The sequence below is a fragment of the Symphalangus syndactylus genome, chromosome 2, assembly GCF_028878055.3.
Source record: "Symphalangus syndactylus isolate Jambi chromosome 2, NHGRI_mSymSyn1-v2.1_pri, whole genome shotgun sequence".
Taxonomy (NCBI): Eukaryota; Metazoa; Chordata; class Mammalia; order Primates; family Hylobatidae; genus Symphalangus; species Symphalangus syndactylus.
Genome location: NC_072424.2, coordinates 137,274,903 through 137,301,248, shown reverse-complemented (window position 1 = coordinate 137,301,248; position 26,346 = coordinate 137,274,903). Strand labels below are relative to the sequence as shown.

General features: G+C 43.8%; 1 long non-coding RNA gene across 1 annotated transcript; it reads left to right on the top strand.

Moving 5' to 3' along the window:
• The first annotated feature begins 480 nt into the window (after positions 1 to 480).
• Positions 481 to 25,782, top strand: LOC134733506 (uncharacterized). The gene is made up of 4 exons (XR_010117060.1): positions 481 to 1,384; positions 11,667 to 11,921; positions 12,784 to 17,260; positions 24,092 to 25,782. It is a non-coding gene; the product is annotated as an uncharacterized lncRNA (long non-coding RNA).
• Positions 25,783 to 26,346: the final 564 nt, after the last annotated feature.

Below are 26,346 nucleotides of genomic sequence, written 5' to 3'. Positions count from 1 at the left end.
GACCTTTGTCAGATGAGTAGATTGCAAAAATTTTCTCCCATTCTGTAGGTTGCCTGTTCACTCTGATGTTAGTTTCTTTTGCTGTGCAGAAGCTCTTTAGTGTAATTAGATCCCATTTGTCAATTTCGGCATTTGTTGCCATTGCTTTGGTGTTTTAGTCATGAAGTCTTCTCCCATGCCTATGTCCTGAATGGTATTGCCTAGGTTTTCTTCTAGGGTTTTGTGGTTTTGGGTTTTGTGGTTTTAGGTTTTCCTTTTAAGTCTTTAATCCATCTCGAGTTAATTTTTGTATAAGGTGTTAGGAAGGGGTCCAGTGTCAGTTTTCTGCATATGGCTAGCCAGATTTCCCAGCACCATTTATTAAATAGGGAATACTTTCCCCATTGCGTGTTTTTGTCAGGTTTGTCGAAGATCAGTTGTTTGTAGACATGTGGTGTTGTTTCTGAGGCCTCTGTTCTGTTCCATTGGTCTATATATCTGTTTTGGTGCCAGTACCATGCTGTTTTGGTTACTGTAGCTTTCTAGTATACAAGCCTTGTAGCTCTCTTCTGCCAGGTATTTCCCTGTCTCCTGTCTTTACCACCTGTACCACGTGAACAGGTGGTGACCTATGTTGCCACAAGGCTACCTCCTTTGCGTCTTCTGTGATCTGCTTTGTTGTTTTGTCTCCAGGAGAAGCCAGTCACTGGGGAAGGAGGAGGGAAGTGGATCCCAGCCGACTCCGCTTCATGTGCAGCCCCACTCAGCAGATGTCCTCCACTGCCCACGTCTGGCGTGCTTCTCTCTTCTGTTCAGTGCAGTTAGGGCTTTTCCCACTGAGATGTGTTAGCCACCACAGAGTCTCATATATAAATTCACAGGCCTCCTTGGCAAAGAATGTCCCTGCTTCCTTTGAACACAAAGTTTTCAGTCTTGAACCACCTGGACTGTGAGCCCCATGAAGGTGGAGTGTGAGCTGACTCTGTAGCCGGCAGCCCCCAGGGGACAGGGTCAGTGGGCAGAGCCCACTGCTATGTTGAGAGAAGACAGAAAACCCTGTCTGGGTCCCATCTCTCCAGTCAACAAACAGCAGATTTTTAAGTACAAATGTCCTCCCTGCCTCTTGCCCTCTTTGGCAAAGTACAGAGATTCTAGAAGCCTGAACAGGAGGGTAACGTTTCCTGGCAGCATGGACTACTCCTGACCTGACCAAGCGATGGCCTAGGTGACAGGGCCCAGCTCTTTTGGAGGTTGGAGTGTGAAGCCACTGAGATTTGACAAGATGAAGAGATGTTGCATGAAGGATGGGAAAATGGAAAAATGTACGAGGCCATAGAAGTCAAAGATTGGAAGCCAAGAAGAACAAATGGAAGTACTTGGTAGAAAAATGGAAACAGAGCAAAAGGTGAGGGAGAGCAGAAGACCAAAGTGTTCTGAAATTTCATTCAAACGGTGCTTAGTTTCCCAAACATTTCGAAGGGAACACAGATTGAGCTCAGCTTTGAGCAGTTTAAAGGATCACCAACCCATAACAAAATATAAACCCTAGGCTGTTCTGTCCTTTGTGGGCTTTTTTGTTTTGTTTTGTTTGTGGAGGGTGGGTTTGTTTGTTTGTTTGCTTGAGATAGGATCTCTCTCTCTGTTGCCCAGGCTTGAGTGCGGTGCTGTGATCTCGGCTCACTGCAGCCTTGACCTCCTGGGCTCAAGTGATTCTCCTGCCTCAGCCTCCTGAGTAGCTGGGACTACAGGTGTGTGCCACCACGCCTGACCCTTTGGTTTTAACACGAGAACCTGAAGAAGTCAAAGGGAAAGAACTTTAGGAAGTCTCTGTATTAGACATAACAGCTAAAAGCAACATGGGCTACATTCAGACTTGATTCGAACACACTAACTGTAAAACAAACCCTAGCTCTGAGACAATTGAGGAAATGCGAATATAAGTAGGTATTAACTGGTGATAAGGAATCCTTGTTTATTTTGTTAGGTGTGATTATGTTAAAAAAAATGCTATCAATTAGGACTTCCGAACTATTTACAGCAAAATGACATGATATTTAAAATGTGCTTTAAAATAGTCCAGAAAAAAGTGTGTGTGTGTGAGAGAGAGAGAGAGAAAAAGAGAGAATGTGTATGAGAGAGTGTGTGCGTGTGTCTGTTTATGTGAGAGAGAGAACAAAGAAAGATCAGAAAAATATTGAAATAGTTGTTAAAACTGGATAATGGGCAAACGCAGGCTCACTGTCATATTTTCTCTCCTTTTGTCTGTGTTTGACATGTTCCATAATAAGATCTTTTTTTCCTTCTAAGAAGTCTGTATTGACTTAATCACACAACAGCATCAACATGTTAGCACCAAGTACTGCGAGAGACAGCGTCCCACTCAGGCCCTCCAAGCACTGCATTCCATTGACTTGACTAAACAGAATGTACAGCATGCTGTAAACAGATCTGCATATACAGTTTTGAGAGAAGTTGCCACAGGCACAAGTTCTGTGCAGGCAGCCTAGGGTGGTAGGGGCACTTTTCTCTCTGCTGAAGATGATTACTTTATTTTTTTTGCAATTAACGTAATTTTAAAGATTGATACATGAGGCATTCTGCTCAGAGGTCCAGATTTTATAAGCAGTGTAAACATTCACCACTGGTGGCTGGGATGCTCCCCTGTCTGGGGTCATTCATGTGCAATTCACAGACCCACTCAGTGCTCAACCAGGAGCAAATGGAGGAGGTGGCAGGCCAGCCTGTGCCAGGGCAAGACTGTCCTGGAAAGAGAACATCTCCTCCTGTTTCAAAGGCATTTGCAGGACAGTCTCCTGTGGGCATAACCTAAGACCTCAGGCACAAGGGTCCCAAGTCCCTGTGGTTTTACCCTGCAGTTTCCTTGCTTGTTACTGCCTCCTTGCTGGGCCAAGAGAAAAATCCACTGTGTACTACTCTGACCCTTAGACTTTATTCCCTAAATTTGCTTCAAAGTCTTCCTACTGCCTCTTTTCTTTCCCAACTCTGAAAACTGTCAGCGCTTTTTGCCACTTTTAGGGTTTTATCTGAATTATTAGCATCTTTCTTTGGTTGCCAGACAAGATGGACACTGCTAACACTAAGACTCGAGGCATATGTTCCAGTGTCTAGCAATTTATTGCTATGAATAACAAATCCAAAAGTCCTTTGAAAACATGCAAGCTTCCAGACAAGCATGTATGATTAATATCAATACCTGTAACAAGAGCTCCAGTTCATGGCTAGGCGTAGAGTCATATTTTGCCGTCATGTGCGGGCTGAGGAGTTATACGTGAATAAATCATAGCGCTTCCAAGTTAGTAGGAGCTTTAGGGGATGTTTATTACAGTTCTCCAACCTGTGCCCAAATCTGCCCATGCATCAGACAGAATCAAGTAACCGAGTCATGAACAGTTTCATGATTTGAACCTCTTTTAGGAGTGAAAAGTGATGCTTAGGTGAGGGTGCCTACAGTGAGCACAGAGTGGATCCTAATTTAGATTAAGGGGCCAGTTTAGGGCGCAAAGTGCCTACATTTAGTATAGATCACAGCATAAAGAGAAGGACTATGTATTTTTAAATTATTTTTGCAATGTAATGCAAAATTTTGCATCCCAATGTGACATTCTAATTTTGCATCCCAATGTTACATTCTAATTTTGCATTTAATGTTTCTTCATGATCAATCTCTGCATTCAGTTCTTATAACATTTACTTTATTATTTCACTACACAGACAATGGCTTTTAAAGTCAGCCATCTGCATACATAAAAAGTAGTGGTTTCTGTCACCTCTAGTTGAACAAATTTGAAACTTTTACAAAATTCCAGGAAATAGCAATGTAATATGCCAAAAAGCTGGTGGAAACAGATAGGTTTTTAAGCATATGTTTTATAAACATTATTAAATGACTTATCTGATAAGTCAATCCAGTAAAATAAACCACGTTTTTGAAAAGTATATATTAGAATACTGAGAGAGCAAAAATGTTTACAAGTACTAAATTATTAACCTCTTTTTCTGCTATTGGTTAAAAAACATTCAACTATTTTTAAATAGCCATTTGTCTAAAAAAGTAAATCACATTGGCTGTTAAAATTAAAGCTTTTCTTCACACTTTATGTTACTTTTTCTTCATATTTACTGGCTTTCACACTATTTCTTATTCAGTCTCTGATAATATATTTACATATATGAATGTAAATTGATTGTACAATTCAAATATGTTATATAGACATAACTGAAGCCAGCTGGACATTTTCCCAAAAGATTCATGTATGAACAAAGAAACTAATATTGTAATTGAAGATAGGAATGTCTGTAAATTGATAAATTCATATATATCTGTCTGGGTGTAAATTTAATCCTAGGGTTCAAGTTAAAGGGGGTGAAATATATCCTTATTGTCTTTCTATCTTTTGCTCTTCTTATGACCAGATGACAACGAATGCTAAATAGACATCAAATATATCCTTGCCAATGTGCTGGTGAACCAATACAATAATTTCACCTTCTATATAGTAACACCTTTTGTCAGCTACAAGTGTACAAGTCTGGCCTGGTGTGGTGGCTCACGCCTATAATCCCCGCACTTTGGGAGGCTGAGGCAGGCAGATCACGAGGTCAGGAGTTCAAGACCAGCCTGACCAACATGGTGAAACCTCATCTCTGTTAAAAATACAAAAATTAGCCAGGCATAGTGGCACAAGCCTCTAATCCCAGCTACTCAGGAGGCTGAGGCAGGAGAATTGCTTGAACCCAGAAGGCGGAGGCTGCAGTGACCCGAGATCGTGCCATTGCACTCCAGCCTGGGCGACAGAGTGAGACTCTGTCTCAAAAAAAAAAAAAAAAAAAAGAGTGCACAAGTCTGTAGGACAATGGCTCCTAGTCTTTTTTTTTTTTTTTTTTTTTTTTTGCGTCTCCTTCAAATCTCATCACCTTGGCAAGTGCCTCTGCTATCTGCACATACAAATTTCTACACCTAAGCTTAAGTGTAATAATGTTGGAATTCTTTGTGCATGAGGAAAACAAGGGTGTGCAGAGGAGCCAGCATGGACTGTAAACTTAAACAGTCTAGATTTGAATTACATCTCCACATTGGGCAGGGTTTTAAATATCAGATTCTCGAGTTCCACATCTGAGGAATGTAGATGATAATACACAACTACTGTGAGGGTTAGTGGGTATACTGTTTATAGAGCGTTGTGCCTAATAGAGACACAATAAATAATCATTGTAATTATCATTATGGTTATTTCATGAATATGATTTGCTCAGTCCAGCAGACATTTATTGAGCATCTGCTATGCGCTAGATACTGTGACAGTTACTGGCAATAAAGAGATGAAGAAGATAGAATCATTGTACTCTAGAAGCTTCTAATCCATTGGAGAAGACAAATAGATTATACAGTGTGGTCAGTGATATAATAAAGGGCACCTCAAAGGAATGGCAGAACCGGGGCATTTCATAAGATAATTATCAAAGACAAGATGCCATTGACTGTGGCTGGTGCCAGCATCTGAGGGGAGATAAGACCTAAGCTAAGATGGACCAGCCAGTACATCACAGAAAACCCAAAGGACCAAGGGCTTAAAGACAAAGCAGTGTAAGACTGACAAGTGAGAGCACCAGGTCCATCCTGGAGGGGAGATATTTTGGGGTTGGTTTTGTATACAAGTGAACTCTTACAGTGTAGTCATCCTGAAAATTTCCATAAGGGAGGCAGAGATTGAGCAGAAATTTCAGGTGTGGATTTTGCTTCAAGAGACCAGAAAGGGAAATTGTGCCTTTTATAGGTGAGATAGCTGGAATGGGCAAGTTGCAAGAACAGGATAAGTACAGGTAGGTTGATCAGAAAGGTGAGTGGGCACGGGACTTAGAAGGACATTGAATATCTGTCTAAGGGATTTGGTTTTATTCCATGGGTAAAGAGCAGGAGTGGGAGAGACTGCAAGGAGGGATCCCAGTTACCTAGCTCTGTGCAGGGCAATGACACCCGTGTGGGGTGCTAATGTCCATCGATGGATGGGACAGAAGGAAGAGACAGAAACAGGAGACACTGGAAAGAATAATCAAGAGAGCTGGATGTCTTACCAGATGTGGTGGTTCAGGGGAGGGAGCAGGGAAAAGAAGTGCCAAGATTTCCCCCTGGGTAATTATCTAAAAAGGTGGTGCCTTCAACAGAAAATAATCACATTATGTGGGGCAGGGAGGTGGATTGGGTGATGAGAAATGGATGAACTTAGTTTTAGTGTTAATTTTAAAGTGATGCCAGAGAAAGAGAACGGGGCTTGAAATTCAGATCCCAGAGGAGAGAAGGTGCTATCAAGGGTCATTTCACCTACGCATGCATGTATATGTTAGTCTTTTCACTCACTCACTCATTCATTCAATCATTTGCTCTTCCGTCACTCATTCTTTTGCTCTTCATTCATCTACCCATTATGCTATGCTATGCTATGCTATGCTACACCATGCTATTCTATGCTGTGCTATGCTTATTACAATCCCCACTCAGTGCTAGGCATAATGGTATTGATAAAAGGGACAAGGCACACCCCTACCCACAAGGAACTCACTGCTGAAAGATCTCATTTTTACTTATAAGCATCTTGATTTTCACGAACTTCTCCCCAAACGACCACATCAGTTTCCTTTTCTGTCGACATAAGCTGCCAATGCTGGATGTAGAACTGAAATGTTTCAGGTTTGCTGTGAAGCAAAGGCCCATCGAAGGGAATGTGGAATTATATTTTCTGACCATTCTAAGACATTCGTTTCTTTTAAATTTAAAACACATAGAAAGGATATTTGCCAGCTAGTTTTCCGGACAGAGATCATATTTGAGTGGGACTTCCAAGTAAGTGCAGCCCCAAGGTATTACCGTTCTGGGGTTATCTGCTGAGGACACACTGACTTTGTGGCGGAACCAAAGCATCCCCCGCCAGGCAGGTGCGACCCTGCTTGTCCAATCTGCTGTGGGGGAACTGGCTAGGGGAAACCAAGTCTCGCAGTGGATCTGCCTGTGCAAATCCTATCTTAGTCCCTGTGCTTGTTTCGCACATGGATCTTCTCTTCGTGCATCTGGGCAATAGTTTATTCCCAAGAATGTGAAGTCATTGTTGGCCAGAGAACTTCAGCCCTTGGAATTTGGTCTTTAACTCCTGCGTGAGTGTCTGGTTGTCTAGATTTCTTGTGTCTTTGGCATCCCTGGGGCTTGCCTACAAGGAGGCAGGTGTTGGGAGACACCGTGGGGCAGAGCTGAGGACATGGGGAAGGACTCTGAATTCTCTGCTGCGGTGTCATGACTTACAAACATCATCTTCATGTGTTGCATGTGTTGGGAGGGGTGACTGCTGGGGTGCTTTTCCCTGCCTCTTTTAAAGTGTTCTTCCCATTCCCAGAGATTAGTCTCTGCCACCTGGGCAGGGGCAGTGTAATTTCAATTCTGACTAGAATGATCTCTGGAAGAGTGTAGTCTCTGTGTCACTTGCCAGAGGCAAGGTGGTCAGACTCCAGGAAACGCATGTCACGTTGTGTTCCAGGTGAGTTTGCCGCCATGGACTGCAACTCCCAGAATCTGGTGCAATTAGTACCCCTGATGCTGTGTGATCTGCAGGTAGTGGAAGGACCCCTGTCCTCATCCCAGCTCCACCTACAGCAGCATGGCCTCCTCCTCAAACAGAACCCTCATTCATATATGTGCAACAAGGAGACTTGGCTATGGGCAGGTGTCTCTAACTCTTTGTCTTTGCCAGGGCTTTCATTCTCTTTATACCAACCCCTCCCACCAGAGTACTTAGCACACCAAAGACATGTGCTGGTGCCTGTTGTTGGTTGAACTCAGAAATCTATGGGTTGTCCGTGACGGCTGGGGTGAGAAAGCAGCTTGGATTGCACTCTGGTTAGCTGGTTCTGTGTAACAAACCACCCCAAGACCGGATGGCATAGAGCAACAAGCATTTCATTATGCTTATGAATTCTGTGGGACCAAAATTCAAACGTGGTACACTAGGGATGGCTTATCTCTGCTCCACAAAGCCTAGGGCCATGGCTGGGAAGACAAGAATGTCTGACAGTGACTCACTCAGCTAGGGCTGGAGTCATCCAAGGCTTCTTCACTCACATGTCTGGTGCTTGGCTTGAGATGATGCGAGGTCAGGGTCCTCCAGCAGAGTGCCTTCATGCGGCTTTGAGGTGTGGCTTGGGCTTCCTCCCAGCATGGTGGTGCTAGGGCAGCTGACTTATAATCTGGAGGCTCGGAGTTCCAAGAGTGAGTTTTCTAGTAGGCGTGGCCTTCTATACCCATCCTTGGAGGTTACAGAGGATCACTCCCACCACCCTCCATTGGTCAGAGCAGTCACAGACCCTCCAGAGTCAAAGGGAGAGAGGTCTCACCTGTGATGGAAAGCCAAAACATTGGAGGCCATGCTTTTAAACCACCCCTGGCCCAATCTGAATGAAGAATCTTTTTCAGTATCCGAGACAGAGCAGTTATGTGTTGGGTGGGAAAAGATGAGACAGCCCTATAGCCATAGAAAGCAGATGGAGATTTGAAAACAAACAATTAAATTCCAGGGAACCATTTCTGCGTTCTGAGAGCTCCTTTGCTCCTTCCACTTCTGCTTCCAGGTAGGAGTGGCTGTAAGGACTCCAGGTGAATCCATCAACAATGCCTTCCAGGGGCTGCTCTGCTTCTGGGCATAGGTATTTACATAATCCTCTGAGCACAAGGTTCAGACCCCACAGTCAGCCACAGCCTGAGAACTGTGAAGGATTTTAGATAAGAAACCTCTTCTGGTCCCCAAGGGTCAATATTTCCCATGACTTCTCTCTGATGCAGAAACAAGAGGCTCAGAAGGGCTCCCCCTGGGCAGGGTTTAAAGGGACTTTGCTACCAGAGGCAGTGGGGTTTAGCCTGGATGCCACTTCCTAGTCCCAGAGGATTGAAGGTGGCTGGAGAAGGGCATTTTGGGGACTTGTCTTAAGAGTCCCGAACGCACATGGATACATATGTAACAAACCTGCACATTGTGCACATGTACCCTAAAACCTAAAGTATAATAATAATAAAAAAAAAAGAGTCCCGAACTCATGCCTATGGCTCTGGGAGAAGCTTCTATTTGTTTGACCTTTCATTTGAACAGCTGTGAGGGATTTCCTGGTTTCACTTGGGGATTGTGGTGTGTGTCTGTGAAGTGCACTATACACTGACTTCACCCCGTGAATATCTCTTTAATGCTTTACAGATAAAGTTAATCATCTGTGCGTCATCAATAACAATGACTGCAAAGAACTAGAGGAGGAAACGTTGAGGCTATTTTGGGTAGCCTTTAAAAAAAAGTCAAATAATTTTGAGTTCCCTAAGATTTACCAGCTCTCCTGGCTGTCTGGTCATTTGTCAATGGAAGAGCCTTTTCCCATTAGGAGGCTGTGCCAGGAATGTCCTCAGTGGGAGTGGCGTGACTTCCATGGAATCCATGTTCATCACTCAGACTTGCAACCTGAGTCTCCCAGGAGGAGCCACTGACTTTGGTGCTAGAAAAATACCCTAGGAAGAATATTCTATACTCTGGCTCAAGCTGCTTTCAGTACAAGGGAAGCCCTTTATCCAATTCTGAAACTTTGAGGAAGAGACCCAGTACCCACAGGGTCCAAAGTTGCACGAAGAAATACCTTCCTGTGTTACCCGTAAGAGAGTTCATTTCTATTTTGAGGATAACCCAGGATAGAAAGGGGCAGATAAAACCTAGAGGGTGAGTGAAGAGAGAGGGAATTAGAGGAAAAGGAGGAAGGTGACTGAGAACAGCATGGAAAGAATGAAAGACACATTGGAGAAAATGCATTTTCTCAGGTAAATCACACACAAGAAAATACTGGCTCCTAGTTTATTCTTTTAGGAATAAAATATCCAATTTGGATTCATTCAGGTGAGAGGCATGTTTGTGCAGCTATGGCAGTAGCAGGTTGCCCTTATAGGAATCCGATTCAGAGCTCAAGAACGATTCACCCTATGCCTAGCTGCCTTCCCAGGATCCACTCCCTTAAACACAGCCAAAGCTGTGTAATTAGACCTGGGAAGCTTCGGCAAAGCCAGATTCCTCATATAAAGTAGCCCCACTCCCCCTTGCAAATGATGGAGCCCTTTGGCAAAAGCCATCAGCATCGGATAAGATCTTCAAACCCCAGTGGCTATGGAGTCTCATGGTCACACCTCCCAGCCTGGTTTCTAACATCCTGTGGGGCTTATTATTTATTTACTGTATTTTTGGCTGCAGCATGGAGATCAGCCCCTCAGGCACCTCTGCAAGTAACATGGCTTCTGAACCTCCCAGTATGATTTACCACCTACAAAAACCTCGGAAAACACAGTGTGTGCACACACATAAACAGGAAAAAAAAAAATCAAGTCCAAAAATTGTAAATGAAGCAAGAAATGACTAGTTGCTAAATGGCAAGCTTTTAGATATTCTTTGGTTTCCACATAAAAATGTATATTTCTGTTCTTGCCACTAGGCTGTGGGCTTCCGGAGTGAAATACCTTGTTATTTTAGTGCCTCTGGAGTAGCTCTATGCATGGCTCATGGGAGGCCCTCAGTAATGGATGGGGGATAAATAGCAAGCTGGAGGTGAGTCTTGGGTTCACCTTGGCAAAGTAGTGGGCAGGTTGAGGAAAGCAGCCCGGCTTTCAAGGACAAGTAGGCTTATCCAAGGGCGGAAAAATGTCACATGCTGGGGCCCCATGGTGGACTGCAGGGAGTTAACACCTCCTGGAGTTGTTTGAGAATTAAAATAAATGATAGACCCATCTCAGATCAGGTCTCAGAAAGATGGAGGAGGCACTGAGCCATGGCCTTGCTGAGATGCATGAGTGTCAAGGTCTCATTGCTGTCGTCAATGACAGGATCTAAGCTCAGCAGGGTGAGCACCCTGGGAACTTTGCCCTCCCTGGGCCTGGCTCCTACCACCTGACACTGTCAAAGCACGGGAGGTTGCTCCTGGGTTTCCTTGTGTTTGGCTTTTTGGCATCTGCCGTTGATAGAAGGAGCACGCACCCCCATCTGTCTGTTCCTGCTGTCTCCTCCTCTCCTCTGTTTCTGGCTGAGTTTCCAGCTTATGAGGTAGAGATGGTATATTTTTTTTCTTAAAAAAATCACATTACATTTTAAAAACTTATGAACTTAGCGACTGCCTAGCTTAAAGGTTTATTTCTAAGGTCTTTGAGTAGCCCAGTCTAACACATTGCCAAGAAAAAGAAGGTACTTAATAGACTTGGCAATAATTGGCAATCCTTGTGTTTCCTGCATTGAAAGTTCTTGTCCTCTAGAGGGGATTGAGCCTTACCTAACTTGTCTGCATCGAGTCCTTCTCTCAGGAGACTACATCTCTGGGAAGGCAGGGGCTGTGCCTGACTCATTTGTGTATTCCCCTGGTCTAACTTAGTGCCTGGCTCACAGAGGACACCTAGCTGGTCAAAGAGGTCACGTTCAGCCCTGAGTTGTGGTCTGGGATTCAGGCCGCCTTTGGAAGAGGTTCCAAAGACCTCAGAAGGGCCTTGGGTGTGTTGGCATTGCATAATATGCATGGGTTTGGGTTCTGTGGAGGTTGTTTCCCAAGATGGCTGCTGCAATCCTGGCCAGTCCTGATGCCCTTTTGACATGTGACTTTGTCTCTACTCCCATCCACAGGTGGAGTCCACCGCCCTTCCCCTAGAGACGGGCTGGCTGGAGAAACCATGTCAAGAAAGAGGGACCCTAAGAATGAGCCTCCACAAGCAAACAGAAGCCTTGGAAGATGAAAGACCATGAGTAGAGAGAGGCCCCGCTGAGGGCAGACATCTGAGTGAGGCCATCTGGGGTCTTCCAGAGGAGAGAACCCATGCAATATGTATGAAAGGGGGATAAGCATCCTTGCCAAGCCCTGCCCAGCCAACCCACAGAACTGTAAGTAAATGGGGTGGGTTTCACTTTAAGCCACCAAGTTTTGGGCTAGTTTATTACACTGCAATAGATCACAGATAAAAACCAACCTAAATTCAAACTCCATTTCTGCACCTACTAATAGTGTGATGGTGAATACATTTTTTTAGCCTCTCCCCTAATATGCAAAATGAGAATAATAATGCCCACCTAATAGAATTAGAACCTTGCCGGCTACACTTCCCACTTGGAATTGCCCACAGCCCAGTGTCAGGGCTGGTCTTAGGTGGTGGAGAATATATTAAGTAGTTTTATCTCCCTACTCTTCCTTAGCTGAGGGGACCAGAAGTAGCCGCCTGACCCCAATGGCTCAGGTGAGCGTGTTTGACTCGCTCTTGGGATTATAAATGAAGAAGCCCAGAAATTGAAGTCAGGTAGTTGAGCCTTGGATTTTTCGGATCATGTAGAGCCGAGGCCAGTGTCAGAACCCCAGGGAGTCAAAGTCACACAGGAACGGAAGCTAAGAGGGAGTTGGAACTCTGAGTGGGCATCAAGGGGGTCCACAGAGCAGGTGTGCAGAGAGAAGCCCAGAGAGGCCACCAGACTGCAGCCAGAGACTGGGAATGGAGAGAGTGTCCCAACTCAATTTCCTGCCTTTGGTTCTGAGAGATTCCCTTGTGCCCCATTTGCTCAAGCCTGTGTGCGTAGGAGTGGGTTGCTTCCTGCCAAGTCATCCCTAATGAAATGTGAAAATGCACATGCCAGACACAAAGTGGATGTGCAGTTCTTCAAGGTACAATAGTGTTTTGTTTTGTTTTTTAAGTCATGGATGAAGGGAACATTTATCTACTTTTCTCTCAAAATCTATATGCTTTTTTCTCCATAGGTTTGATAACATTAACCTGATGCCTAGAGTCTCAGAAGAAACCAGTTTTGGGGGTCAGTGGGACTCAGAAACTAACCTCTTTCTAAACTTCACACACAAACAGAAGGTGTTTTTCCCTTGGAGGCCAGAGCTCTGGGGAGTGGGGATGGGAGATGTGGCCACCTCTGCCATGAATGTACCCCTCCCTGCACTGCCCACTGGTGTTGGGGAAATCTAAGGTCCATACATAAGAAGCTTTGGTTCCTGGATGTTTTCTGTGAATGGATTACCCAGAATAGGATTTTTCCAGATTTGCAGGCTCAAATGAGACGCCTTACAGGTTGGCTCCAGAGCAAGAGTTCTCTGGAAAAGAAGGAATCATAATCCTTTGATAATATTTTCGTAACAGCCACTAGAGGAAGTTTTCAGAGAGTAATAAATCGTGCGTTCTCATTTATATAAAACCTTTTACTCCTAGCTTGGAGCACTATCTCAACTTTTTACTAACTAGCAATTTTACTAACAAATTGAGTAAATCATTTAGCTTCTCAGCCTCAGCTTTCTTATCTATAAAATCAAGATAGCAATAGTTAACATCTCCTGGAGTTGTTTGAGACTTCAAATAAATGATATACTTAAGGCACTTTGAAGACTGCTTGGTGGGTAGATCGCTGAGCCCAGGGCTCAGTGGGTGCTTGATGAATGGCTGCTTTCATTATTTCTGCACCAGTGCAATCTATCTGCCTCTCTTCTTGACGTTTGCTCCATTTCCCAGACCCAATGTTCATCTATTTCTTGGACTAAAGTTCAGTTTTACCTAGCCTCAAAAGTCAATTCTGCTTTCAAGTCCAGCCATAGATCCTAGGTTCCATGACCCCAGGCAGTACCCTGCAGGGTCCTCTCCCCTACAGACCCCTCAGGGATACTGAGGCAGCCCCTCCCATCTGGCTCAACTCGGCTTTGAAGCTGAGACCCCGACACCCCTCAGCAGGCACTGTCCTTTGAGTTATCCTTCCAGGGGAGATGGTTGGCTATGCACAGTCATTCATTTCTTGCCAAAATCTTTTTATGTGTTTCTGGCCTGGGTTAAGGGGGAAAAAAAAGTGAATGTGCTGGAAAAGAACCTTGTTTCATGTTCTGTATGAGTTCATTAGCTCTGTCCTTAAATCAAGTGAGATATCCAATAAAGAAGGCTTTAGATAAAACATGAGGTGGTGAATCCTGCCTCCTGGGCCCCCTCCCTGGGACTTTCTCTGTAGCACACCTGCCTCTTGGTGCCATACCAGTTTCCTAATATTTCTACACTCTCTGCTTCTTTGTCTCTATCAAAATGTTCTCAAGGAAGGCTTTTAGAGATCCATGTCTACTCAGTGGTAAAGGACCATTACTAACGTTACAGTAGGTAGTATTGCAATAGGGGATAAAGCTTAAAGTCAAAGGAATTAATCTTTAATTGTGAGAGTTTGAACATCAATGCCAAACTGATGTTGGATTGAGGAGAGGGTGGGGTGAGGGTGAGATAGCCTCACCATTAGTGAGATAATTAGAGCCTCATTTCTCATCATGGACGTTGACCACTGACTCTGCTCCTGGAGAAGCCTGCTTCAGAACTAACCAGCAAACACCGAGGGCCTACACTGTGCTCAGCCCACTGAAATGTGGCATGGGGTGAAGTTTGTGAGCTCTAACCTGCTAACATTTTTTCTTTACGGTAAGTCGCAGTTACTCATTTAACCTCATTTCATGCTGAATTTTAAGAGAATTAATTTTAAACAACTACACATACTCTTTTCGGGACACTCCTGTTTGGATAGGGTCATACCTGATCTCCTCTTTCCCCAAAGCTTCGACTTGGTATCTGATATGGTTTGGCTTTGTGTCCCCGCCCAATTCTCATGTTAAAGTGTAATCCCCAGTGTTGGAGGAGGGGCCTGGTGGGAGGTGATTGGATCATGGAGGCAGATTTCCTCCTTGCTGTTCTCATGATAGTGAGTGAGTTCTCACGAGATCTGTTTGTTTAAAAGTGTGTAGCACTTCCCCCTTAGCTCTCTTTCTTCTGCTCCAGCCGTGTAAGATGTGCTGCTTCCCTTCTGCCTTTACTGAAAGTTTCCCAAGCCCCCCCGCCCCCGAGTCATGCTTCCTGTACAGCCTGCAGAATCGTGAGCCAATTTGACCTCTTTTCTTTATAAATTACCCAGTTTCAGGTATTTCTTTACAGTAGTATGAGAACAGACTAACACAATAGCTGATGCACAGGATCCTGTCATAGCCTTTGTGACCCCATCATGGGTTACCACTAGGGTCAGGCTTGCCCCCAGCCTCTGAGGCTGGTTCTGTCTCCCAAGGGGGAATTTTCATGATGCTAACTCAGGACCCCTTTCAGCTTCCTACTCTGAGCATAGGGCGACTATGCTCTGCTGGGTCTTTGTGACTCAATCTCTGCAGGAATCCTTGTCATGTTCCCTTGAGCGTGTTCCTGCCTGGCCCTCTGGGAGCCCCTCTCCCTAACCAGGTGGCACTTTCTATTGCCAGGTGCTCAGGATGCTGTCCTGTTTGCCCACATCTCCTTTGCATTTCCTCTCACCATGTGTCTGTCTGGTCTCTGAGCCCCAGCCACCTCTGCAGTGGTTTATGTGCAAGTTGAGACCAGAACCTGCATCAGCCTGGTCCTGCACACCCAGCTGGAAAGAACCTGTGTGTTGGTTGAGTTCCCTCCACCACTCTCTCCTATTGATACCACCCAGCCCCAGTGATGGCTGACAGCATTTGCAAAATAAGAAATTGCTGGCTGGTGGACAGTTTAGGAGACCTATTACAAATGAACAGTATCAAAGTAATGAAGATATAAGTACCTTGTCCATGAGGGATGTAAGAAATTAGTCTTCTATATCTTTGCATCTAGTTTTTGCATGTCAATCAGTCGTACCTTTACATATTCATTAAAAAACTTGGTCCATGTGGGAAGATTCAATTAAAGTGTTTGAGTCATTCACACTTGGATTTGAATAAAGAAGTTGGAAGAGTCCTTAATATCTGGAAAATATTCAAATGTTTCCCTAAAGTTTTCAAAACTGTTTTGCTCATGGATTGGGAGCTCACTCACAAATGGACCTCGGTGTTCACTTCCCATTGGTCTGCTTCTACTAGTAGAGAAAATCGGGCTTGTGTGGCAGTAATTTGGCAAGTCATGTCCTTCATTCTCACTTCCATGTTTGAAACACAGCTTCTCAGTTGTGTTGTGACTAAGACACAGTTTGGGGAGTTTAATGGATTCTGGGCTTCCTAGACAGGAATCCAATTCATCATTGAAAAGATGAAGTATACAATTGAGATGGATCAGGGAGAGAACTTTGATTACGTTCCATTTGAAATGTTTTTTTTTTGTTTTTTGCTAAACTTGTTAAATAATAACCCTGCTGTTCCAGAGGAAGTGATACTTTACAAAAAGAAATTCATCTCAAAAAAATTCAAATGTAATTATAGTTGAGGATTTGAAGTTTCCTGATGGGAACAAATCTGTAGAGTAATTTGGGGAAATGTGTGCATTTCTAGCTATAACCGGTGTTCCACTGGGTCTCTTAACGCAGGGGTCAAGACATCTGCAAAGTGTCTTCAGATGAGTCCTGGGATGGGTCTCTGGGGGCTCTTGAGCAAGTCCACCCTGCACTGTGTGGCCCCAATATTTTCTCCCTCTTTTGCTCAGCAGTGGGGGCTCCCTTCCTGTGAAGCTCTCCAAGATGCCCTGCACTGACTCGGGTGCTCCACAGCCACTGTCCGGCTCCCCAGGTGCTTGGCTCCCATCTGCCTCCATTCCTGCTGCAGAGGCCTGGAGTGCCCGGGATGCTAGGGCCACTCTGCCTTCCATGCTAAAGAAGGAAGATGTCTCTGGTCCCTTTTGTCCCCAACATTTTACACATACAGAAGAATGTAAAGAATTATACGGTGGTTCACATAGCCATATGTAGACACATCGCAGCTGTTGGCCCTCCGCTCTCTTTCCTTTCCACACATCTGTGCAGCTACCCATCCATCCAGCTTATTGTTTTTAGACTTTTCAACGTCAGCTGCAAACATCGGTGCCTTTGTCCCCACACATGTCATTAACTGGAGTCCAATATTTGTTGATGTTCTTTTGTGTTCCGTCAGCTGTACTGCCTTGAATGTTGATGTTTGGAGTTTTAAGAGAAAGAAGCTCATTCATCTTCAACCATAACCCCTAAGCCCCTGTTCCCACCTCCATCTCTCCTCAGGAATCAGATGGGGGTGGTTCTGGGCCAGAGACAAATCTAAGGCAAAGAATTGCCGTTTCTCTTACATGGCAGAGGAGTGGCTGCTGGGTGAGGAGCGGCTGCTGGGTGAGGAGCGGCTGCTGGGTGAGGAGCGGCTGCTGGGTGAGGAGCGGCTGCTGGGTGAGGAGCGGCTGCTGGATAAGCAGCCCTTTCTGGCTCTCTCTCCAGGTGAGGTGAATCATCTCTTTGGAGGCTCCCTGAGCTCTCAGGTAAGCAGACTCTGAGCCCCTTCTCCACTGGCATCAGACTCGAGGGTTCCCAGTGTCGCTGCAGCAGCTGCTCCTGCTGAGGTGTGCAGGGGAAGGGTTTTGAGAAGCTTCTCATCCTCAGAGCTGGCGTTAACAGGCAGACAAGCATTGCTCAGGACAATGCGCAGAGGCTGGAATGGGAAGTGTCCGGCACTCAGAGGTGAACTGGAGGCCTCGAGGTGCACAGTTTGTCATCATTGTAATCAGAGCTGAGATGCACCAAGCACCGCCTAGCGCCAGACCCGGGCTGAGAGCTCACTGCGCGGGCCTAGCATGCTCTTCATACCATCCTTGCTCTATCATTATCCGCTTTGCACAGATAAGACTTGTTGGTGACCATGATCTTGGCAGCTGTGATAAGAATATGTATAAACCCAGCCAGAGGAGCTGGTTAGGACAGATTTTTCTGGCAGAAAAATCTCTTTCAGAAAGTGGGGTTGGTGGTATAAATTGTAGGTTTTCAGGTGCGGTGAAGCCAACAGATGAGGAGACGATTGCCATTGTCACTCAGTCACACTGAGGGCCCCATGGGGAAGCACCAGGGTCAGGCAGGTGGCAGAGAAGCTAGGGGAAACACGGACAAGAGCCTCAGCCGAGGTTTCCGAGGGAAGAAACTGGGGAGACAGGATGAGCAGGCTTAGGACTGGCTAGTGTGAATAATTTCTGTTGGGTCTGGGGCATAGGGGCTGTTTACAGTTGTCTGGCACCTGGCCCTGGGGCGATTACGACAGGGCAATAGAGGCCCAGCATGGGAGAGCCTGCTAGAGGAGGCGGGGTCTGCATGTGGGCTCTGGATTGTGTGGTTTGCACATGAAGGGCACAAGGGCACACTCATGGGGGAGTCATTTGCTGTCTCTAGGACTTGACTAGCCCTGGAAGGAGCAGTCCCTCCAGTGTCAGTGAGGCTCTACATGTCAAAATTTCAGAAATAGGTGGTTAATACTGTGGGATGGGGCAGGAAGCACCTATCAGGTGTATTTGAACATCTTCTCCCAGCCATGTAACCTTCAGCACCCTGTGGCGCCCACGCGGTTCCTCGTGAATTATTAATCCGCACATTTCTGGCCATTTGGAGAATCTAAATGTAGAGTCCTTGAATGATACTCCGGAGCTTCACGGGTCCCAAGTGAGACTGTAAGGTCCTTCTTATGGCTCCCAGGGAAGTGGCCACTTGCCGCTGCCTTTGGACTAGCCACCAGAGTCACTGTTGCTCTGCCCCTTGGCTTGCCTTGAAATGCTCTCTGAGATACTTGCACTTCTGGTGAGAAGGTGAGTGTGTTGTCCAGGTGCTCACTGTGAAGATGGGCAGGCATTATTTGGAAGAAGGGGAAGAAATGGGAACTTGGAAGTGACTGGGGAGGTCAGAAGAGGTGAGAGGGAAGGGGGTTCCAGGGCGGGAAGTCACTGTTGACAGCTTGAGGGTTCTGTGTCTATTCCAGTGCAACGGGGTGTGCGGGAGGGCCTCTCTTGTGACATTGAACAGGGAATGGGAGAGCATGGACTGGTTCTCTAGGCCTCTGCATTTCTTTGTCCTCTGCAGATAGGGCACAAGCTATGTTGGCAAAAGCTGGTAAAACACTGCTAACAGGCAGAGAAACCACACATTCAACAGTAAGTGTATCTAGCAAGGCATTAAAAAACGGAGAGTAGGTTTTTGTGACTAAAAAAGTCTACCTAATGTTAAAATAACAGGCTACATTAGTCAAACTGGTAAAAAGAAAAGTGAAGAAATCAGGCGAGTCCGCTGTTTGAATTCATACAGACCCAACAATTGACCATTGTTTGAACACTCAATGTCTTAGCTGTTCCTTGTTAAACACACTCTTGGCACAGCAAACATCTGAGAGAAGAAAGCTGCTCAGTAATCTAGAGCCGCTGCCAAACAGTGGAGCAGTAGAGCAGATTCTTAGGATGATTGAGCATGGGGCTGTTGACAGGCAGGCTGTGGGTGTTGGCGGGTAGAGGGAGGCACAGGCTGAGCATCTTTCCACACATTTAACACCCCAGCTCCAGTCTTGGCAGCTACTGTTCCATGAGCAGAATGGAGTTCAATGAAACTGCTTTTGCAAAGACTATGACAGTGAGAAAAATCTGACATAGAAAAATTATGACAGTGAAAGAAATCTGACCTGACTCCATCTTGCTTCTAACCTCCAAGCTGTCCTTGTTTGTTTCTGGGCATAGGCCAAGCCAACTGTGGGAGGAATTTAGTTTAACTTTAAAGCAAAGATGATAACAGTCTCTTCTTGAAACTAACTACATCCTGGCTCAGGGACCAAATATGCCTTTGCAAGACTAACAAATTAGCCACAAGGTTAGAATTATGGTTCAGGTGCCTTGTAGCCAGAGGTCACAGGGTTTGTAACCTCCCCATTTGCTCCTATAGGTGACATCACCATTGCAAAATCTAAGATTGGTACTTGAGGTATTTTTCAGACTGCATTGCAGTGAACAAGCTGGTGCCACCTGCACTGGTACCCCATACCATGAAACTGGCTCATCTGGCCTTGTGATCCCACCCAGGAACTGACTCAGTGTAAGAAAACAGCTATGATTTTATCCCTAACCCAACCAATCAGCATTCCCCATTCCCTAGTCCCCTGCCTTGAGAAACCCTAGCCTCCGAATTCTCAAGGAGACTGATTTGAGTCATAAACTCCCATTTGCCACTTGACTAGTCCTGTGATAATTAAACTCTTTCTCTACTGTAATACTGCTGTCTCAGTAGATTGGTTTTATCTGTGCAGCAGGCAGGATGAACCCACTGGGCAATTATAATAAAGCAAATGCCAAAGGGCAATTGACAGCAGTCAGTATAGGCTTATCTGAAGCTGACAGTCATGAAGAGTGAGAGGGTAGGGGGATTTCATTTTAATAAGCTTTCGGATACGCTTACTGTATTTAGAAAACAAAGAAAAGTTCATAGCAGGAATGCTGTAATGACGCTATCAGCCATTCTTGGGGGCATGCAAGGAAATCTTTAAAACAGCAATGCCACAGATACACAGCAGTTTTTTACCTTTTAAATATGAGTTTATAATAATAAAGCTCGTATTTCTTTTGGTACATATTTCTCCCAATTAAAAACAATATATAAAGCCTGACTCTAATTAGGAGTAAGTCAATGTCACTTTGGCAAAACCACAAAAATATTGATTTATTGACTATTTTTAAAGAAATAAGCCTTATTCTATATACATTTTATCTGTATTTACTGAATTCTTACTTGAATTTAGAACTATTATAACAGAATGAGGACAAGAAATAACTTTTGTAATCTCAAAAGTGTTTAATGAACAAATTCTCAGAAATATTTATAATTAGCACCTTTTCTCTTCAACAACATTAAAGCTAGTTGTTCATCCCCTTAAAATACTTCCTTGATCCCCCACCTTTGTTAATACCATTAATCGGTTTATAACCAGCACAAAGAAAACTCAGCCTAATGCATCAAGATGGATTCTCCATTGGTAGATCTAAGTTAATGATGTGTAACTTAATGTTTTCTTTTTAAAAAATCAAACACTGTTGTGTTTAGTTTTGGTTATAAATATAAGTTCTTGGCAAAATTTGTCATATGATAAAGTAGTTTTAGAAATCTGTATTAAAAAATTAAAGTAGGTAGAATACAGTGACCTCATCCCTCTGCACCTGTGCTTTGGTCCCCATTCACATAGAAGGAGGGATTGTTCTCTGCCATCTACACCCCTCTTCTCCCATCTATAACAGCCTGGATTACTTTGATTATTTTTTTAAAATTTTAATAAAGATGAGGTCTCACTATATTGCCCAGGCTAGTCCTGAACTCCTGGGCTCAAATGATCCTCCTGCCTCAGCCTCCCAAAATGCTGGGATTACAGGTGTGAGCCACAATGCCCAACCAACCAGGCTTACTTTGGGATATTGTTTTTGGACTCTTAGCTTAGGGCCAGGTTTTGACTGGCTTAAGCCCATTAGCATATGTGAAAGATTATATTTTCCAAGGATGACTGTTCTTCTAGAAGTTTCTTCTAGAATCTTGCCCCTCTTCCATCAAGAGATAGAGTCTATGTACCCTACCTTTGAATATGGGTGGGTTTTTGTGGCTCTTTCAACCAATAGAGTAGGGCAGAAGAGACATTATGTGATTTCTGAGTTTAGACCATAGAAATACCAAACACTTACACCTTATTCTCCTGGGACACTGTATGCAAGCAGTCTCATGGCTCTGAGGCCTCCATATTGTGGGGAAGCCCAAACTCGCACAATTGGAGAGACCACATAGAGAGGCCTCAAGACTGCATTAAGGAAAAAAGATGCCCAGGTAGCTCCTAGTACCATCGACTCCTCTTCCGCACCACTGTTCTAGCCCCAACCACCATCTGACTGCAAATCCATGAGGGGCCCCAGGCAAATCACCCAGCTGAGCTTACTCAAATTCCTAACCCACAGAAACCATGGGAGATAAGTGATTTGTTATGTAGCAATAGATAACCAGAACAGCATATCTCATCTCTGTGGCCACAGTGATTTTTGCAGGATAGACACATGACCTAATCCAGTCTAAATCAGTGCAAGTCTTAAGATGTTTGCAAGGCATGCTAGACTATAGACAGTCTCCTCTCCTCTGGGCTCAGTAAGGTGCTGTAGCCAACTGACTACAGTAAGGGGAGACAGCCTGAGAACCACTCCGGCACACAAAAGAAGAACAGAAAGGGATTATGATGACATCATTGATCCTTGAATCAAATCTTACCTGAAGCTACCATTTGACTTACTCAACACCCATGAAGCATCATTTATAGTCAAAAATATTCAGAGTCTCAAGTCACTATACAGATACAGAGTTCAATCTCTTGTTTGATACCCAAATCTTTCCTATTTTATTCCTATTTATTTCCTATTTTATTCCAGCCAGATGTTTTCAACCTTCAATGACAGACCTCACCACCTGAAGCAGGTGTATTCCAGCCCCAAGCAGCTTTGTTAAGCCAAAATCTGTCTCTCTGCAATAGTTGTCATGAGGTAGAGTGGAAAATATCTAAGAATGCTATGCATAAGAAGAGTATCTAGGTTTCAGTAAGTTTCTTAAAAAATTGCCTGATATTCAAATTGCCAAGACGGAGAAATATGGGCTGAATTTCATTCTAATCAGCTGAATTGACAATTGATGGAATGCTTTAAAGCTAAACAGCATTGATTCATTGATCAACCTAAATCAGCATCAGATAGGAGTAGCTGCTAGTCTTTGGTCTCCTGCTCCTGTCCATATGGAAACCGGAGACTTGGATAGGACTTTGAGATCATGATAAATAAACCCATGAGTGGCACGAGGCTGAGAGGGACAGCTATTAACGTTGGATGAGAAATCGAGCTTCCAGAGTATTTTGATGCACTTTGCTAAACATTTACTGAATTAGACAAGATAAAATTTAAAAGAGATAAATATAAAATCCTGCTCTTTAGTCTTCTAAAACTCAAGTGTATACATATGACATGAGTGGAAAGTGACTGAGTTCAGAGGTAACACATGAGGAAAGATTTAGAAAATTTACTTGTCAAAAATCCCTGCCAGACGAAAGGGTTATGTATCTTTCAAAACACTTCTTGGGATCTTTGGTTTTATAACAGAAACATAGTGTCCAAAATAAGGTGAGAAGTGCCTGCTTCCTCCTGGGTGGACTCAACCCAGATTGCAGGGCTCACTTTATGGTGCCATGCATTAAGGAGAAATTGACAGGTCAGGGCATACTTAGAAGCAGCTGGTGGAGGGTGAGAAAACTTTAAACCCGATCATAAGAGAAATGATAAGAGGATATGGATTCTTGCCTGGAAAGGACTTGATGCAATATTGGGGCTTCTGGAAAGTCTGATAAAGTCACTATTTTATCCTTTTGTGGAAAGCATTCTGTGGAAAGATTCCCAATTGCCTGCCAAGTCAGAACTTTAAAGCGAAAGTTTCTGGAATCTATCTGCCTTAATATGCAGTTCTTAATCTTTGCAGAATTGGGAAACCCCATTGAGATGCTGCTGGAAGCTTCAGAACCATTCCCCAGAAAAATTACGGAAACCTAATAATTTGCAAAACTTTCAGGTTTCTAGATTCCTCTAAGGTCAACAGATCCGTGATGAGAATCCCTGCCTGGAAAAATGGGAGATTGAATGGATTAATCTTGCAAATTGCCATAGCATCATAGAGCACACAAACCCTCATTATATTATGACATTACATAACATTCCTTGAAATATCCACTCATTTCCCTCTGCCTATTTTCTTTTCTTCAAGGAAAGCAAGTATTATAAAACTTGTTGTTGCTAACAGTGAAAAGTTTTCTTTTGGAGGTTTAATTTTACCTTCTCACCTTCAGAGCAATGCAAAGACCCTTTGAAGTTCCTTTCCATTTTCTTTTAGTCTTTCTTTAATACTCTTTTCACTTCCTTCTCTCTTTCTGCTCTCTTCTCTCCCATCTCTTCTTCCTCAACAAGGATAGATAGCAGGGATGCGGCGGCAAAGGGTGAGGGAGTGTGACCAGAGGGAAGTTGGGACCAGCCAGGTGCTCTTCATGTTTCTTCCCTGACCTCTGGCCCCTTCTTCTTCTCTGCATACCACGCCCACCCCCAAGAATTCTGAAGATTGATACGTTCAGATAGAAACTTCAGTGCAATAGCCACAGTGACTTCATCAAGCAGAACATTTGAGTATTGAGAGGTGGTGTTTGCTTGTGTTGGTCTTTTTATGACAAGATTCTTAGCTTTGATAAAATATGCTGTGAGTTCAGTGAAGATTATACATTAACTTGAATTGTAACTCAGTTTAATTACAGTTGACCCTTGAACAACATGGGTTTGAACTACACGGGTCCACTTATATGCAGATTTTTTTCCATCTTTCCTGCCACCCCTGAGACAGCAAGACCAACTCCTCCTCTTCCTCAGCCTACTCAACATGAAGACGACTAGGATGAATTCCTTGATGATGATCCACTTTTTTCCACTTAATAAATAGTAAATAAAGTTTCTCTTCTTTGTGATTTTCTTAATAACATTTTCTTTTCTCTGGCTTACTTTATGGTAAGAATAAAGAATGTAAAACATATAACCTACAAAATATATGTGAATTGACTGTTTTTGTCATCAGTAAGGCTTCCAGTCAACAGTAGACTATTAGTAAAGTTTTTTCAGAATCAGAAGTTGTACGTGGATTTTTGACTGCACGCCTGTAAGCTCTGTGTTGTTCAAGGGTCTACTGCCATTGTAAGTCTTGTCTCTACAAATGGTTTAGGAATTTTTAGTAGATAGAAGCCTCATGCTGTGTTACTTTTGTGCCTTTCATAGAAAATTGTAACATTGGCCTATTTTACCGTCTCTGTTTTATGCAAACTACTGGTGTGTGCTACTCACATAAAAAATGATAATACCAGATGATTAGCACCTGGATCACTAAATTTTAGTTAATGATATTAGGAATTGGTGGATCACCAGCTGGGTGTGTAACCTTGGGCAGTCCCTAAGCCTCTCCAAGTCTCAGTTTTACATCTGTAAAATGGGAAGCATAATGTATGTTGAAGTTTACTGAGGGTTAAATGAAATGATTCATGTAAAGCACTTAGTCCATATCCAGCACATACTAAAAAAAAATTAGTTATTATTACCGTAATGAATGTTGCCTGTACATCTTTGTGAGCCTCAAAAAGTTTTAGCAGGAAGCAAAATTTGCATTAGGTCATATTGTATTTGCAGATGCCCATCCCCTTCTCATTGATGCTCCCCTGGAACTTCCTATTACAATGCAAAGGGAATACAAGTTCATTGCAAGAAGTAAAACCTCATGGAGATCCTCCAAAATTCCGATTCCCATGAATATCTTACAGAAAGAAAATAGAAATGACTGACCAAGTTGAAGCAGTTTATTTATTGCCAACTTCTGGATTTTCTTCACATTCTGTTCACTAGGATGAACATGTTCCAGTTTGTATGGTTGTTTTAAATACTGATCAGCCTTCATTTCATTTATTAATGTCAGGTGCAACTAAGCTGCCTTAAGCAAATAAAGTGCTCGTTCCTTCCAGACCCTCCTCTTAAGCTTAATATGTTCCATATTCCCTGTTTATTTTCTCGCTGACATGAGTGTCCCCAGTTTTGCTGCCAGGCAAGAACTGAAGGTAAGAGAAGGCTGCAGACAGTGGTTGGTATGAGATGGCCATGCATCGCTCGGTTGAGGGTTTATCTGATTATAATGCATGGTTTGTGCAGACATTTCAAGGGTTGCAGCAGAAAATCCATCACTGTTGTTAGTATGAAGGGGAATCTGTAAAAACATCATTTGTCTAAAAAGAGAGAGAGCAAGCTCTGGCAAGTGTTGGGGTGGGGAATGTGCTTTTTCTTTCTGTGTTTGTAACCTGTAGAAACACCAGGGCCTCTTGGATAGGCTCAAAAAGAGCCCTGTCTGGCCTGTGGCACTTTGGAAGAAAACCCACACAGAGAAACGTACAGAGGAAACTATTTGGGAGCGGGAACTGGGTGTGTTTCAGACGTTAAGTCTGCAGAGAAAAATCTGCAGAGTTTTTTTTTTTTTTTTAAAGGAAAACAATCCCCTGAAAATGAACTTTTAGAGAGTTCCTTTATGCAGGAAACATGTCCAGAAGGGAAAAAAAGAAACAATCAAGAGCAGTGAAGATAGTAATACCCACCTCCCCGTACTAGGAACAAAAATGAAGACAGCAGTTGAAAAACAGAAATTCACTACAGCGCAAATGGAGGCTACTGTATGCTGGGCAGAAGCCGAAAGATAATTGTCCTCCATGCTGATAAACAATTTTCTTTCCTCCCTATATGTATAAGGAACCATTCTGCGTGTTCTCATTTGGTCGTTCCTGAGTGCATGATGTCAATGGGTAATGACAGTGACCACTGTTCTGCACACGTTCTGCTCCAGGTCTCTCTCTTCTCTCCTTTCATTTTGTCTTTTACTGCATGGACACTCACATCTTCTAAGTGAACAAAGAATAAAATCGATCTGGCAAAACAGGAACATGAGCTCAGGTAACATTCCAGGCCCCCAAATCCCG